At 45.4% G+C, this 12931-nt stretch overlaps 1 long non-coding RNA gene across 1 annotated transcript; it reads left to right on the top strand.

Moving 5' to 3' along the window:
* Positions 1 to 5101: 5101 nt before the first annotated feature.
* On the top strand, positions 5102 to 6361 carry LOC140128918 (uncharacterized). The gene is made up of 3 exons (XR_011855186.1): positions 5102 to 5875; positions 6025 to 6145; positions 6209 to 6361. It is a non-coding gene; the product is annotated as an uncharacterized lncRNA (long non-coding RNA).
* Positions 6362 to 12931: the final 6570 nt, after the last annotated feature.

Here is a 12931-nt window from a genome sequence, read left to right as displayed (position 1 = left end):
TAGCTGAAGAAGAGGCGCCACCTAGTGGCCAAATATGGATACAACAATAAAGAATTCAGAGCGCTAAAACTGTCAAGGGTTATAAAGAGGATCCTACTGGTTATTTTTATTATTGTTGGTTCTCTTTGTTCATGTTTCTAATCTATAATATGTTTTTTTAATTGTTTTAAATTCCCTTTTCTGTTCCTGGCTTTCATTTGACACAATGGGGCACATTTACTTACCCGTCCCTTGCGCAATCCCTGATCCGGAATGTCCGATGATAATGAACTCTGCTGCGATTCACTTTTTGTGCACCCGATTTCCAGAATGTGTCACTTCCCCGCTCAGGTCCGCCGGAGTTCACCATCTTCCTCCTGGTGCATGTGAGTGCATTGTCTTATGACACAATTTTTAAGTTAAATCCCGCGGTTTGTCCGAATCCGTCGGATCCTGCGATGGCCTGCCCCCCAATTTGTGTCGCATGAAAGCAGGCGCGATTGCCCCAAAATCCGATCGCGTGCGATACAATCAGCTGCTGAATATCTGTCCCAGCGGCACGATCCCCGAAAACGCCGGAAAACCCGACGGAAATGCAGCCGCGGGACCCTTAGTAAACAATCCCCAAATTGTGCCTTTTTCCTCCTTCTATGCAAGAAACTTTCAAACACCAATTTTTTTTCTAACATCATTTTGTGCCTTTTTTCAGCTAATTTACACCAAAGAAGGTGCAAATCAAATGAGCACACCGTCCCTGTCCCTTCCCAAAAAGTTGTATTCTACTCAAAAACCAAAGGGATGCGATAGACTTTGGATTGCGTGTATGGGTTTATAAGTGTATAACAGTGATGAGCAGACCCAAAATGCATTTTTCAGTCCATACAAGATTTCGTGGTATTCCCAAATTAGACAAATTTCAGCGCTGTTGTTTGGGTTCCGAGGAATTCCAACAACCTGCAACGAGCTGCAAAGGGTGTGTGAGCGGGTAATAGTGGAATTCCGGCTCCTGGTGTGTCGTAGTAGTGACCAGCAACACTTTACCACCAACAACTGGGCCTCCATAAGGGACATTTTTTTCAGTTCTGCACTACTTCCGGTATACCACCAATATGGCCTGCACCGATGATGCCAACATCAGCTCTACAATAAATCAGAAAGAACCATGTGCTATACCAAGAATACAAATTTTATTAATACATAGAAAAACACACCAAAAAAAGGGGAATAAAAACATTTAAAAAGGAACACAGTCCTCTATACATAACCAGAGGGAGGGTAGGGTATATGATAAGTACCCATAAAGACCAACCTCCCTATACAGCCCCCAAACCTTTTAAACCTGTCCAGCAAATGCAGTACAACAAGTAACAAGCCAAAAAAGAGGTATATGCCAGAAGTACCAATGGAATGTGCTGCCCTGCGAAGGCAGGGGAGCCAATATAGCAAAAGGTAAAGTATGTGCAATGATAGTTACCAATAGGCGCTGAGCTGGCAGGGAAAAAGGGGGAGAATGGGGGCTGGATGAGGCCCCACGCGTATCGCCACACCCAGTGGCTTCCTCAGGGGTAACTGGTGTGATTGGTGACACAGCATAAATACCTGTATGAATAGAATTAATGGTGGCAGGTGTGGAGCGCCATGATGGAAAGATGGGCGCTCTGCGTGCTGCTTAATGTGGTGCGCATGCGCCTATTTTTTGGTGCGCATGCGCCTATTTTTTGGTGCGCGTGCGCCTATTTTTTGGTGCACGTGCGCCTATTTTTTGGTGCACGTGCGCCACATTTCGAGTGTCATTGGTCACATGATCAGACGTCATGTGACCAAATATAACGGCGTGCCAGCGCCGCATTAATGAGATGCAAGAGCGATGCTTCTGCGCGCAAAGCGCCCAAGATGATTGTATGTGTCCTATATGTTTGTTGCTCCAAAAGGATATGTGATAAAGAAAGGGAATACTATAAAAAGGTGAAAATATAAAAATACCTCGGAAAGTGCACCAATGTTAATATCAATGAGTTAATCAACAAGTGAATGAATGAGTACATAAATAGGTAATTGGTTAATGTGCGATAGTATATACATACTTTTTATAAAAATGAATAAAGATTCTTGTGTGATGCGCATGATTCGAATATGCAAAACATATAGCAGCAACAATATATATATATACATGAACATGCATCATAGATGAAACATAAAGCAAAGAAAACTACTACCCCAAAAACACATATAATAACAGACACATACATGGGCCCATGTACACACGCGCACACACACACATACACAGAGTACACACACCTGAAGAACCACCTTAGTTGAAGACATCAAAAAGGGAGAACATATATCAAAAGTGCACAAATACACGTATCTCCCAATATCTATGCTGGTCACGGAAATTGAACTACAGACCAAAAAAGGATAAGGATGACAGGCGAATCCCGGGTCCGCTGGAAAGGAGACCCAAATATTTGAAAAGTTATTTCTGCCGGAGGATGGAGCAACCAGAGGTCGGACGAGCCAGAGTGAGGGAAGTGAAGAAAAATGGAATACATATGAGGCAAAGCACAGGGACCTGCTGGGTACCAGATGAAAGAAGAGATATAACAAATATACTATAGAATGTACAATTATACATACAAGAATAAATAACAAAATTGTAGGGAAAAAGACCACCAAGTTAATAGTGTAAAGTGTGGTGTAGGAAATATAAACCGGAAAAGTGAGTGAAGAGGATGATGATGTTGAGGGAGGGAGACCAAGAATTGGAGAAGAGGAGAGATGGGGGGGTGCGCACGGTGGGAAGTGACAAAAGCTGCGAGATAGGTGCAGAGTGAGACACGACCGCAAGGGTGAAGAAACACAGTAAGCAGTAAACCAAGTGGAGTGTGTACAATGTAGGGAGTCACACCACGAGAGCATAAAACAAATATATCATAGGGCTGTCGTGTAAAGCGTGGCTCAAGAATGTGACAAAACCATAATGAAAGATGAAAGATAGAAAGTCTAAGGGTGGAAGAAAATCAGAACCGATAGTTAGGTGTACAAGTGACAGAGAAAAAGGGGGGAATATTATAGGGTGAAGGTGAAGAATGTGGAGAATATATACTGTACCTTATTGCTTATAGAATCCTGAGAACAACATATCTTCATTTATCCCCATTGGGGACAGTGAGCCCAACCGGAATATCCATCTTGCCTCTTGCCGTAAAAGTGCTGGTACTGGATCACCACCCCGAATGTTGGACTGGATCTTTTCCAGGCCTACCACTTTGAGTTTACTCGGATTGTTACCATGAACAGCATGAAAGTGCTTAGCTACTGTAGAAAGTTGTCTGCCGTTGGCCAAGTCCTGTGCAGCGTTATTTATTGTAGAAACATGTTTTTGAACTCTTTTGCGAAGTTCTTGGGTCGTTTGACCGACGTAAATTTTCGGGCACGAGCAGATCAAGCCATATATTACACCCCGGGAGCGACAATTTATGTAGGAACGTAGTATGATCTTTTCTTGGTTGGTCGGATTCTGGAAGGAGTCACCTCTCAGGATCATGGGACAAACCGTGCAATCTCCACAAGGGTAGGAACCCGTTAGTTGTATACCTCTGCCTAGTGCTTGGCTAGGTCTCTGAAAGTGGCTCTGAACCAATGAGTCTCGCAAATTCCTGGCTCTCTTTGCAATCATCCTGGGTTTGGCTGTGATGTGTGGATGTAGCCGTGGATCACTCCTCAAAATACCCCAGTTTTTTTGCAGTATTTTGTGGATATCTGACCATTGATTGTGGTAAGGTGTTATCAGGCAAGGTTTTCCATCACTCTTTCTCGTGCTAGGTGTGAATGTATCTTCCCTCTTGGTATGCTTGGCCCGCATATAGGCTCTAGATACTACCTTCCTTGGGTATGCACGTTTGCGGAATCTGTTGGTTAAATCCGTGCAGTGTCGTTGGAATTCCTCCTGTCTGCTGCAATTTCTCCTCAAGCGTAGAAACTGACCAATTGGGATCCCATCCCTAAGATGCTGTGGGTGAAAGCTCGAATAATGTAGCAAGTTGTTGGTCGCTGTCTCCTTTCTGTAGAGAGTCGTCTATATTTTCACCTTTTTATAGTATTCCCTTTCTTTATCACATATCCTTTTGGAGCAACAAACATATAGGACACATACAATCATCTTGGGCGCTTTGCGCGCAGAAGCATCGCTCTTGCATCTCATTAATGCGGCGCTGGCACGCCGTTATATTTGGTCACATGACGTCTGATCATGTGACCAATGACACTCGAAATGTGGCGCACGTGCACCAAAAAATAGGCGCACGTGCACCAAAAAAATAGGCGCACGCGCACCAAAAAATAGGCGCATGCGCACCAAAAAATAGGCGCATGCGCACCACATTAAGCAGCACGCAGAGCGCCCATCTTTCCATCATGGCGCTCCACACCTGCCACCATTAATTCTATTCATACAGGTATTTATGCTGTGTCACCAATCACACCAGTTACCCCTGAGGAAGCCACTGGGTGTGGCGATACGCGTGGGGCCTCATCCAGCCCCCATTCTCCCCCTTTTTCCCTGCCAGCTCAGCGCCTATTGGTAACTATCATTGCACATACTTTACCTTTTGCTATATTGGCTCCCCTGCCTTCGCAGGGCAGCACATTCCATTGGTACTTCTGGCATATACCTCTTTTTTGGCTTGTTACTTGTTGTACTGCATTTGCTGGACAGGTTTAAAAGGTTTGGGGGCTGTATAGGGAGGTTGGTCTTTATGGGTACTTATCATATACCCTACCCTCCCTCTGGTTATGTATAGAGGACTGTGTTCCTTTTTAAATGTTTTTATTCCCCTTTTTTTGGTGTGTTTTTCTATGTATTAATAAAATTTGTATTCTTGGTATAGCACATGGTTCTTTCTGATTTATTGTATTAATGTTTCATGTGCCCATTTGGAGCATTTGTTATATATATTGTTCCCCTTTGTGGTTTGATTGACTTGCTGAGGCTGGCCGTGTGCACAGCCTCGTAGGTGGAGCATATAGCGCACTTGCGCTTTTCTAGTGTATTGAGGTATTTTACGTCTCATATCTCTATATTTGATTTGATTAAAACTAACTATTGGCATATATATATATTTGTTTGCAGACAGATATGGATTTGGATGCCAGGGAACAGGCCTGGAGCAGTCAGTCTTCTTCCATGTTTAATCCCACAGATGGGGGCAGCCTCAATTTAGATTTCAAAGTGATCTCTGATGAATTGATGGGTCTACACAGGAGTCTAACACGTATATGGTGGAACATTCGCAGCCTTGAGGAGTATAAAAAATTGTGCATTATCCCAAGGGGCCTACGAGTCCAGATATTTCCCTCTTGGGAGGTCCAAGATGACTTTAAAGCCACTTGGGAACATGGACTTCAGCAGTGTTCCACCATACTCATTGACATGTTATTGGCACATGACCGTGAGGCACTAATACATACCAAGGAACGCATCCGGACATGTGAAGCTAAGATATCTACGTTCGATCAGACGACTCTTGTTCAACCCTTTCGATCGCAACTTAAAGAAGTAATTGAGAAATATGAGAAAGATGTCATACAGAAAAAACGATCAAAATTTGGTAGGGACCAGAATGATTACGATCGTAAAAAAGCTTATAAATGGACCCATGCTGGGAATAGAAGGAGATTCACTAAAATGTCAACAGCACCCATGATGACCAACGATGCCTCATCGAGTGATTTTTTATCATCGGACGTGAGCGATCCAGAAGGAGACCCAGGCACTGGAGAACAGACATCCAACACTCGAAAAAGAGGGTTAAGGAACAGATGGTCCCCGAGTTACAAACGAGGGCGGCAGAGGCACAACACCAAGAAAAGCAACTAGATCCACAAGATAAACAGGGTGAGCAGGATTTACGGATTATTAACTTGTCTGATTATGTCTTGTCGAATGTAGAACACGATGTTTTGAGTCGGGGTCTTAGCTTCTCCCCTATGTCAAGACTGGATAAATTCACTCTGGTCAAGGACATATATCTTTTTTGTCGACAGCTGTCCTTTAAATTGATGTACCACCAACCATCGCTTGCCGATTTCATGCCAGAGGCGGATCGACGAACCTTTACTGATCTACTTGATCTCCTACGAGAAAACGAACAAGAAGAACTACTAGGTAGGCCAAACTTTTCGTTGAGATCACCTTCACAAATCACACCTAACCTCCGTCTCTTTCCAGCCATACAGATCTTTTTTGAATGTATGATGACCGATGTCCATGAATTGAAGGCAGAACCATATAAACATGAAAATCTATCCAAAGCAGAACGACAAGCAATGTGTGAGTTACGATCTAACCCTAATTTTATCATCAAGGAAGCTGATAAGGGCGGGAACGTGGTCCTATGGCCCATGGATCAATATGTGGGTGAAGCTAAGAGGCAACTTAGCAATCAGAAATATTATTCTCCCTTGCCCTCAGATCCCACGGATGTCTTTAAACACAAACTGGATCGTTTGATCAAAGGAGCAACAGATGCGGGGATTATATCCCTGAAGGAGAAGAATTTTCTGACAGTTAAGAAACCAGTCATACCAACATTTTACATGTTGCCGAAAGTGCACAAGACTTTGGTTAATCCACCAGGTAGGCCCATCGTGGCTGGCATAGGGGGATTATGTGAGAGGGCGTGTACTTACATCGACTTCTTTTTACAGAATCGAGTGACCAAACTAGCATCATATGTACGGGACTCCTCACATCTTATAGGACAGATTGAAAATCTGGATCCACACCTGATAGATGAAGAACTCTGGATAGTGGCAATGGACGTGGAATCATTATATACCAACATCATACACGAGGTGGGCATTAATGCTGTTGCCTATTTCCTTAAGAAGGACCTAGGGTGTGATTGTCGACATAGCTCCTTTTTGGTCGAACTACTTGATTTTGTCCTCAGACACAATTATTTTGTTTTCGACCGGGTGTTTTACAGGCAGGTCTCGGGTACCGCGATGGGTGCACGCTGTGCTCCTTCCTATGCCAATCTCTTTTTGGGATGGTGGGAGGAGACCAGCGTGTACCCCTCGCGGGCCTTCCGTGAGCACGTCGTCGGGTGGCATCGCTACATCGACGATGTGCTGGTATTCTGGAGGGGGTCACTCGAGACCTGCCAAGAGTTTATCTCAGATCTTAATACCAACAATTTACAGATCCATCTTACACCTGTGTTTTCACAGACAGAGGTAAACTTTTTAGATCTTCGTATCACAACCCGGGACGGACATATTGAGACGACTCTCTACAGAAAGGAGACAGCGACCAACAACTTGCTACATTATTCGAGCTTTCACCCACAGCATCTTAGGGATGGGATCCCAATTGGTCAGTTTCTACGCTTGAGGAGAAATTGCAGCAGCCAGGAGGAATTCCAACGACACTGCACGGATTTAACCAACAGATTCCGCAAACGTGCATACCCAAGGAAGGTAGTATCTAGAGCCTATATGCGGGCCAAGCATACCAAGAGGGAAGATACATTCACACCTAGCACGAGAAAGAGTGATGGAAAACCTTGCCTGATAACACCTTACCACAATCAATGGTCAGATATCCACAAAATACTGCAAAAAAACTGGGGTATTTTGAGGAGTGATCCACGGCTACATCCACACATCACAGCCAAACCCAGGATGATTGCAAAGAGAGCCAGGAATTTGCGAGACTCATTGGTTCAGAGCCACTTTCAGAGACCTAGCCAAGCACTAGGCAGAGGTATACAACTAACGGGTTCCTACCCTTGTGGAGATTGCACGGTTTGTCCCATGATCCTGAGAGGTGACTCCTTCCAGAATCCGACCAACCAAGAAAAGATCATACTACGTTCCTACATAAATTGTCGCTCCCGGGGTGTAATATATGGCTTGATCTGCTCGTGCCCGAAAATTTACGTCGGTCAAACGACCCAAGAACTTCGCAAAAGAGTTCAAAAACATGTTTCTACAATAAATAACGCTGCACAGGACTTGGCCAACGGCAGACAACTTTCTACAGTAGCTAAGCACTTTCATGCTGTTCATGGTAACAATCCGAGTAAACTCAAAGTGGTAGGCCTGGAAAAGATCCAGTCCAACATTCGGGGTGGTGATCCAGTACCAGCACTTTTACGGCAAGAGGCAAGATGGATATTCCGGTTGGGCTCACTGTCCCCAATGGGGATAAATGAAGATATGTTGTTCTCAGGATTCTATAAGCAATAAGGTACAGTATATATTCTCCACATTCTTCACCTTCACCCTATAATATTCCCCCCTTTTTCTCTGTCACTTGTACACCTAACTATCGGTTCTGATTTTCTTCCACCCTTAGACTTTCTATCTTTCATCTTTCATTATGGTTTTGTCACATTCTTGAGCCACGCTTTACACGACAGCCCTATGATATATTTGTTTTATGCTCTCGTGGTGTGACTCCCTACATTGTACACACTCCACTTGGTTTACTGCTTACTGTGTTTCTTCACCCTTGCGGTCGTGTCTCACTCTGCACCTATCTCGCAGCTTTTGTCACTTCCCACCGTGCGCACCCCCCCATCTCTCCTCTTCTCCAATTCTTGGTCTCCCTCCCTCAACATCATCATCCTCTTCACTCACTTTTCCGGTTTATATTTCCTACACCACACTTTACACTATTAACTTGGTGGTCTTTTTCCCTACAATTTTGTTATTTATTCTTGTATGTATAATTGTACATTCTATAGTATATTTGTTATATCTCTTCTTTCATCTGGTACCCAGCAGGTCCCTGTGCTTTGCCTCATATGTATTCCATTTTTCTTCACTTCCCTCACTCTGGCTCGTCCGACCTCTGGTTGCTCCATCCTCCGGCAGAAATAACTTTTCAAATATTTGGGTCTCCTTTCCAGCGGACCCGGGATTCGCCTGTCATCCTTATCCTTTTTTGGTCTGTAGTTCAATTTCCGTGACCAGCATAGATATTGGGAGATACGTGTATTTGTGCACTTTTGATATATGTTCTCCCTTTTTGATGTCTTCAACTAAGGTGGTTCTTCAGGTGTGTGTACTCTGTGTATGTGTGTGTGTGCGCGTGTGTACATGGGCCCATGTATGTGTCTGTTATTATATGTGTTTTTGGGGTAGTAGTTTTCTTTGCTTTATGTTTCATCTATGATGCATGTTCATGTATATATATATAGTTGCTGCTATATGTTTTGCATATTCGAATCATGCGCATCACACAAGAATCTTTATTCATTTTTATAAAAAGTATGTATATACTATCGCACATTAACCAATTACCTATTTATGTACTCATTCATTCACTTGTTGATTAACTCATTGATATTAACATTGGTGCACTTTCCGAGGTATTTTTATATTTTCACCTTTTTATAGTATTCCCTTTCTTTATCACATATCCTTTTGGAGCAACAAACATATAGGACACATACAATCATCTTGGGCGCTTTGCGCGCAGAAGCATCGCTCTTGCATCTCATTAATGCGGCGCTGGCACGCCGTTATATTTGGTCACATGACGTCTGATCATGTGACCAATGACACTCGAAATGTGGCGCACGTGCACCAAAAATAGGCGCACGTGCACCAAAAAATAGGCGCACGCGCACCAAAAAATAGGCGCATGCGCACCAAAAAATAGGCGCATGCGCACCACATTAAGCAGCACGCAGAGCGCCCATCTTTCCATCATGGCGCTCCACACCTGCCACCATTAATTCTATTCATACAGGTATTTATGCTGTGTCACCAATCACACCAGTTACCCCTGAGGAAGCCACTGGGTGTGGCGATACGCGTGGGGCCTCATCCAGCCCCCATTCTCCCCCTTTTTCCCTGCCAGCTCAGCGCCTATTGGTAACTATCATTGCACATACTTTACCTTTTGCTATATTGGCTCCCCTGCCTTCGCAGGGCAGCACATTCCATTGGTACTTCTGGCATATACCTCTTTTTTGGCTTGTTACTTGTTGTACTGCATTTGCTGGACAGGTTTAAAAGGTTTGGGGGCTGTATAGGGAGGTTGGTCTTTATGGGTACTTATCATATACCCTACCCTCCCTCTGGTTATGTATAGAGGACTGTGTTCCTTTTTAAATGTTTTTATTCCCCTTTTTTTGGTGTGTTTTTCTATGTATTAATAAAATTTGTATTCTTGGTATAGCACATGGTTCTTTCTGATTTATTGTATTAATGTTTCATGTGCCCATTTGGAGCATTTGTTATATATATTGTTCCCCTTTGTGGTTTGAACATCAGCTCTACATCCCCATCGTTCACCTGCTTGAAAAAGCTCTTCAGGCTATGACCGAGGATGTATTCTTGGTAGATGATGAAGAAGAGGAGGAACAGGGGCCCAGCGAGTCCACACAAGGCTTGCAGGGTGGGTTTCCCAGACCTGTGGTCTGCTACTGCACTGTCCAGCAGTTTTGGAGGAGGAGGGTGAGGAGCACCTCACAGGCGTCACTGGAGTATTGCTGTGAAGATGCAGAGAAAGAGGAGATACCGCCCACAGAGGCACGCTTGTCCTTTCCACTAGGCATCCTGGGCCACATGAGTCAATATATGCTCCAGTGCCTGCTCACTGACACCTGAGTTGTCCGGATGCTAAACAGTGCCGAATAATGGGTGGACAACCTGCGGGATCCATGCTACAAGGATATTCCAATTTAGAAAAGTTGAAATTCTGCATTCCTGTGAAAAGTTTTTTTAATTCCGCATTCCTGGCGCATCCTCTACACCTAAAGAAGAGGCGCTTCTACCATTACCATAGACAAGGGGCATCCTCTACACCTAGAGGAGAGGCAGTTCTACCATCACCATAGTCACCATAGACAGGGGGCATCCTCTACACCTAGAGGAGAGGCGGTTATACCATCACCATAGACAGGGGGCATCCTCTACACCTAGAGGAGAGGCGGTTCTACCATCACCATAGACAGGAGGCATCCTCTACACCTATAGGAGAGGAGGTTCTACTATCACCATAGACAGGGGGTATCCTCTACACATAGAGGAGAGGAGGTCCGATCATCACTATAGACAGGGGGCATCCTCTACACCTAGAGGAGAGGCGGTTCTACCATCACCAAAGACAGGGGGCATCTTCTACACCTAGAGGAGAGGCGGTTCTACCATCACCATAGACAAGGGGCATCCTCTACACCTAGAGGAGAGGCGGTTCTACTATCACCAAAGACAGGGGGCATCCTCCATGCCAAGAGGAGAGGTGGTCTTACCATCACCATAGACAGGGGGCATCTTCTACACCTAGAGGAGAGGCGGTTCTACTATCGCCAAAGACAGGGGGCATCCTCCATGCCAAGAGGAGAGGCTGTTCTACCATCACCAAAGACAGGGGGCATCCTCCATGCCAAGAGGAGAGCTGGTTCTACTATCACCAAAGACAGGGGGCATCCTCCATGCCAAGAGGAGAGGCGGTTCTACCATCACCATAGACAGGGGGCATCCTCTACACCTAGAGGAGAGACAGTTCTACCATCACCAAAGACAGGGGGCATCTTCTACACCTAGAGGAGAGGCGGTTCTATCATCACCATAGACAGGGGGCCTCCTCTACGCCTAGAGGAGAGGCGGTTCTACCATCACCATAGACAGGGGGCATCCTCTACACCTAGAGGAGAGGCGGTTCTACCATCACCAAAGACAGGGGGCATCCTCCATGCCAAGAGGAGAGGCGGTCTTACCATCACCATAGACAAGGGACATCCTCTGCACCTAGAGGAGAGGCGGTTTTACCATCACCATAGACAGGGGGCATCTTCTACACCTAGAGGCGGTTCTACCATTAACAAAGATGAGGCATCCTTCATGCCAAGAGGAGAGGCAATCTTACCATCACTTTGACAGGGGGCATCCTCCATGCCCAGCGGAGAGGCAGTCCTACTATCACCATAGACAGTGTACATCCTCTACACCTAGAGGAGTAGCTATTCTACTATCACCATAGACAGGGGGCATCCTTTAAGCCTTCAGGACAGGCAGTTCTACCATCAGCATAGACAAGGGGCATCCTCTACACCTAGGGGAGAGGCGGTTCTACCATCACCATAGACAGGGGGCATCCTCTATACCTAGAAGAGAGGCAGTTCTACCCACACCATAGACAGGGGGCATCTTCTACACCTAGAGGATAGGCGAATCAACCATCACTTTGACAGGTAGCATCCTCCATGCCAAGCGGAGAGGAAGTCCTACTATCACCATAGACAGGGGACATCCTCTAAGCCTTCAGGACAGGTAGTTCTACCTTCACCATAGACAATGGACATCCTCTACACCTAGAGGAGAGGTGGTTCTACCATCACCAAAGACAGGGGGCATCCTCCATGCCTAGAGGAGAGGCGGTCCTACCATCACTATAGACAGGGGGCATCCCCTACACCTAGAGGAGTAGCTATTCTACCTTCACCATTGACAGGGGGGATCCTCTAAACCTTCAGGGCAGGCAGTTCTACCATTACCATAGACAAGGGGCATCCTCTATACCTAGAGGAGAGGCAGTTCTACCATCACCAAAGACAGTGGACATCCTCCATGCCAAGAGGAGAACCAGTTCTACCATCACCATAGACAGGAGGCATCCTCTATACCGAGAAAAGAGGTGGCTCTACTATCACCATAGACAAGGGACATCCTCTACTTCTAGAGGAGTAGGTATTCTACTATCACCATAGACAGGGGGCATCCGCTAAACCTTCAGAACAGGAAGTTCTACCTTCACCATAGACAATGGACATCCTCTACACCTAGAGGAGAGGTGGTTCTACCATCACCAAAGACAGGGGGCATCCTCCATGCCTAGAGGAGAGGCGGTCCTACCATTACTATAGACAGGGGGCATCCTCTACACCTAGAGGAGAGGCGGTTCTACCATCACCAAAGACAGGGGGCATCCTCC

The sequence above is a fragment of the Engystomops pustulosus genome, chromosome 4 (assembly GCF_040894005.1).
Source record: "Engystomops pustulosus chromosome 4, aEngPut4.maternal, whole genome shotgun sequence".
NCBI classification, from domain to species: Eukaryota; Metazoa; Chordata; class Amphibia; order Anura; family Leptodactylidae; genus Engystomops; species Engystomops pustulosus.
The sequence above is the reverse complement of the archived record's forward strand: the minus strand, read 5'-3'. Positions and strand labels throughout refer to the sequence as shown.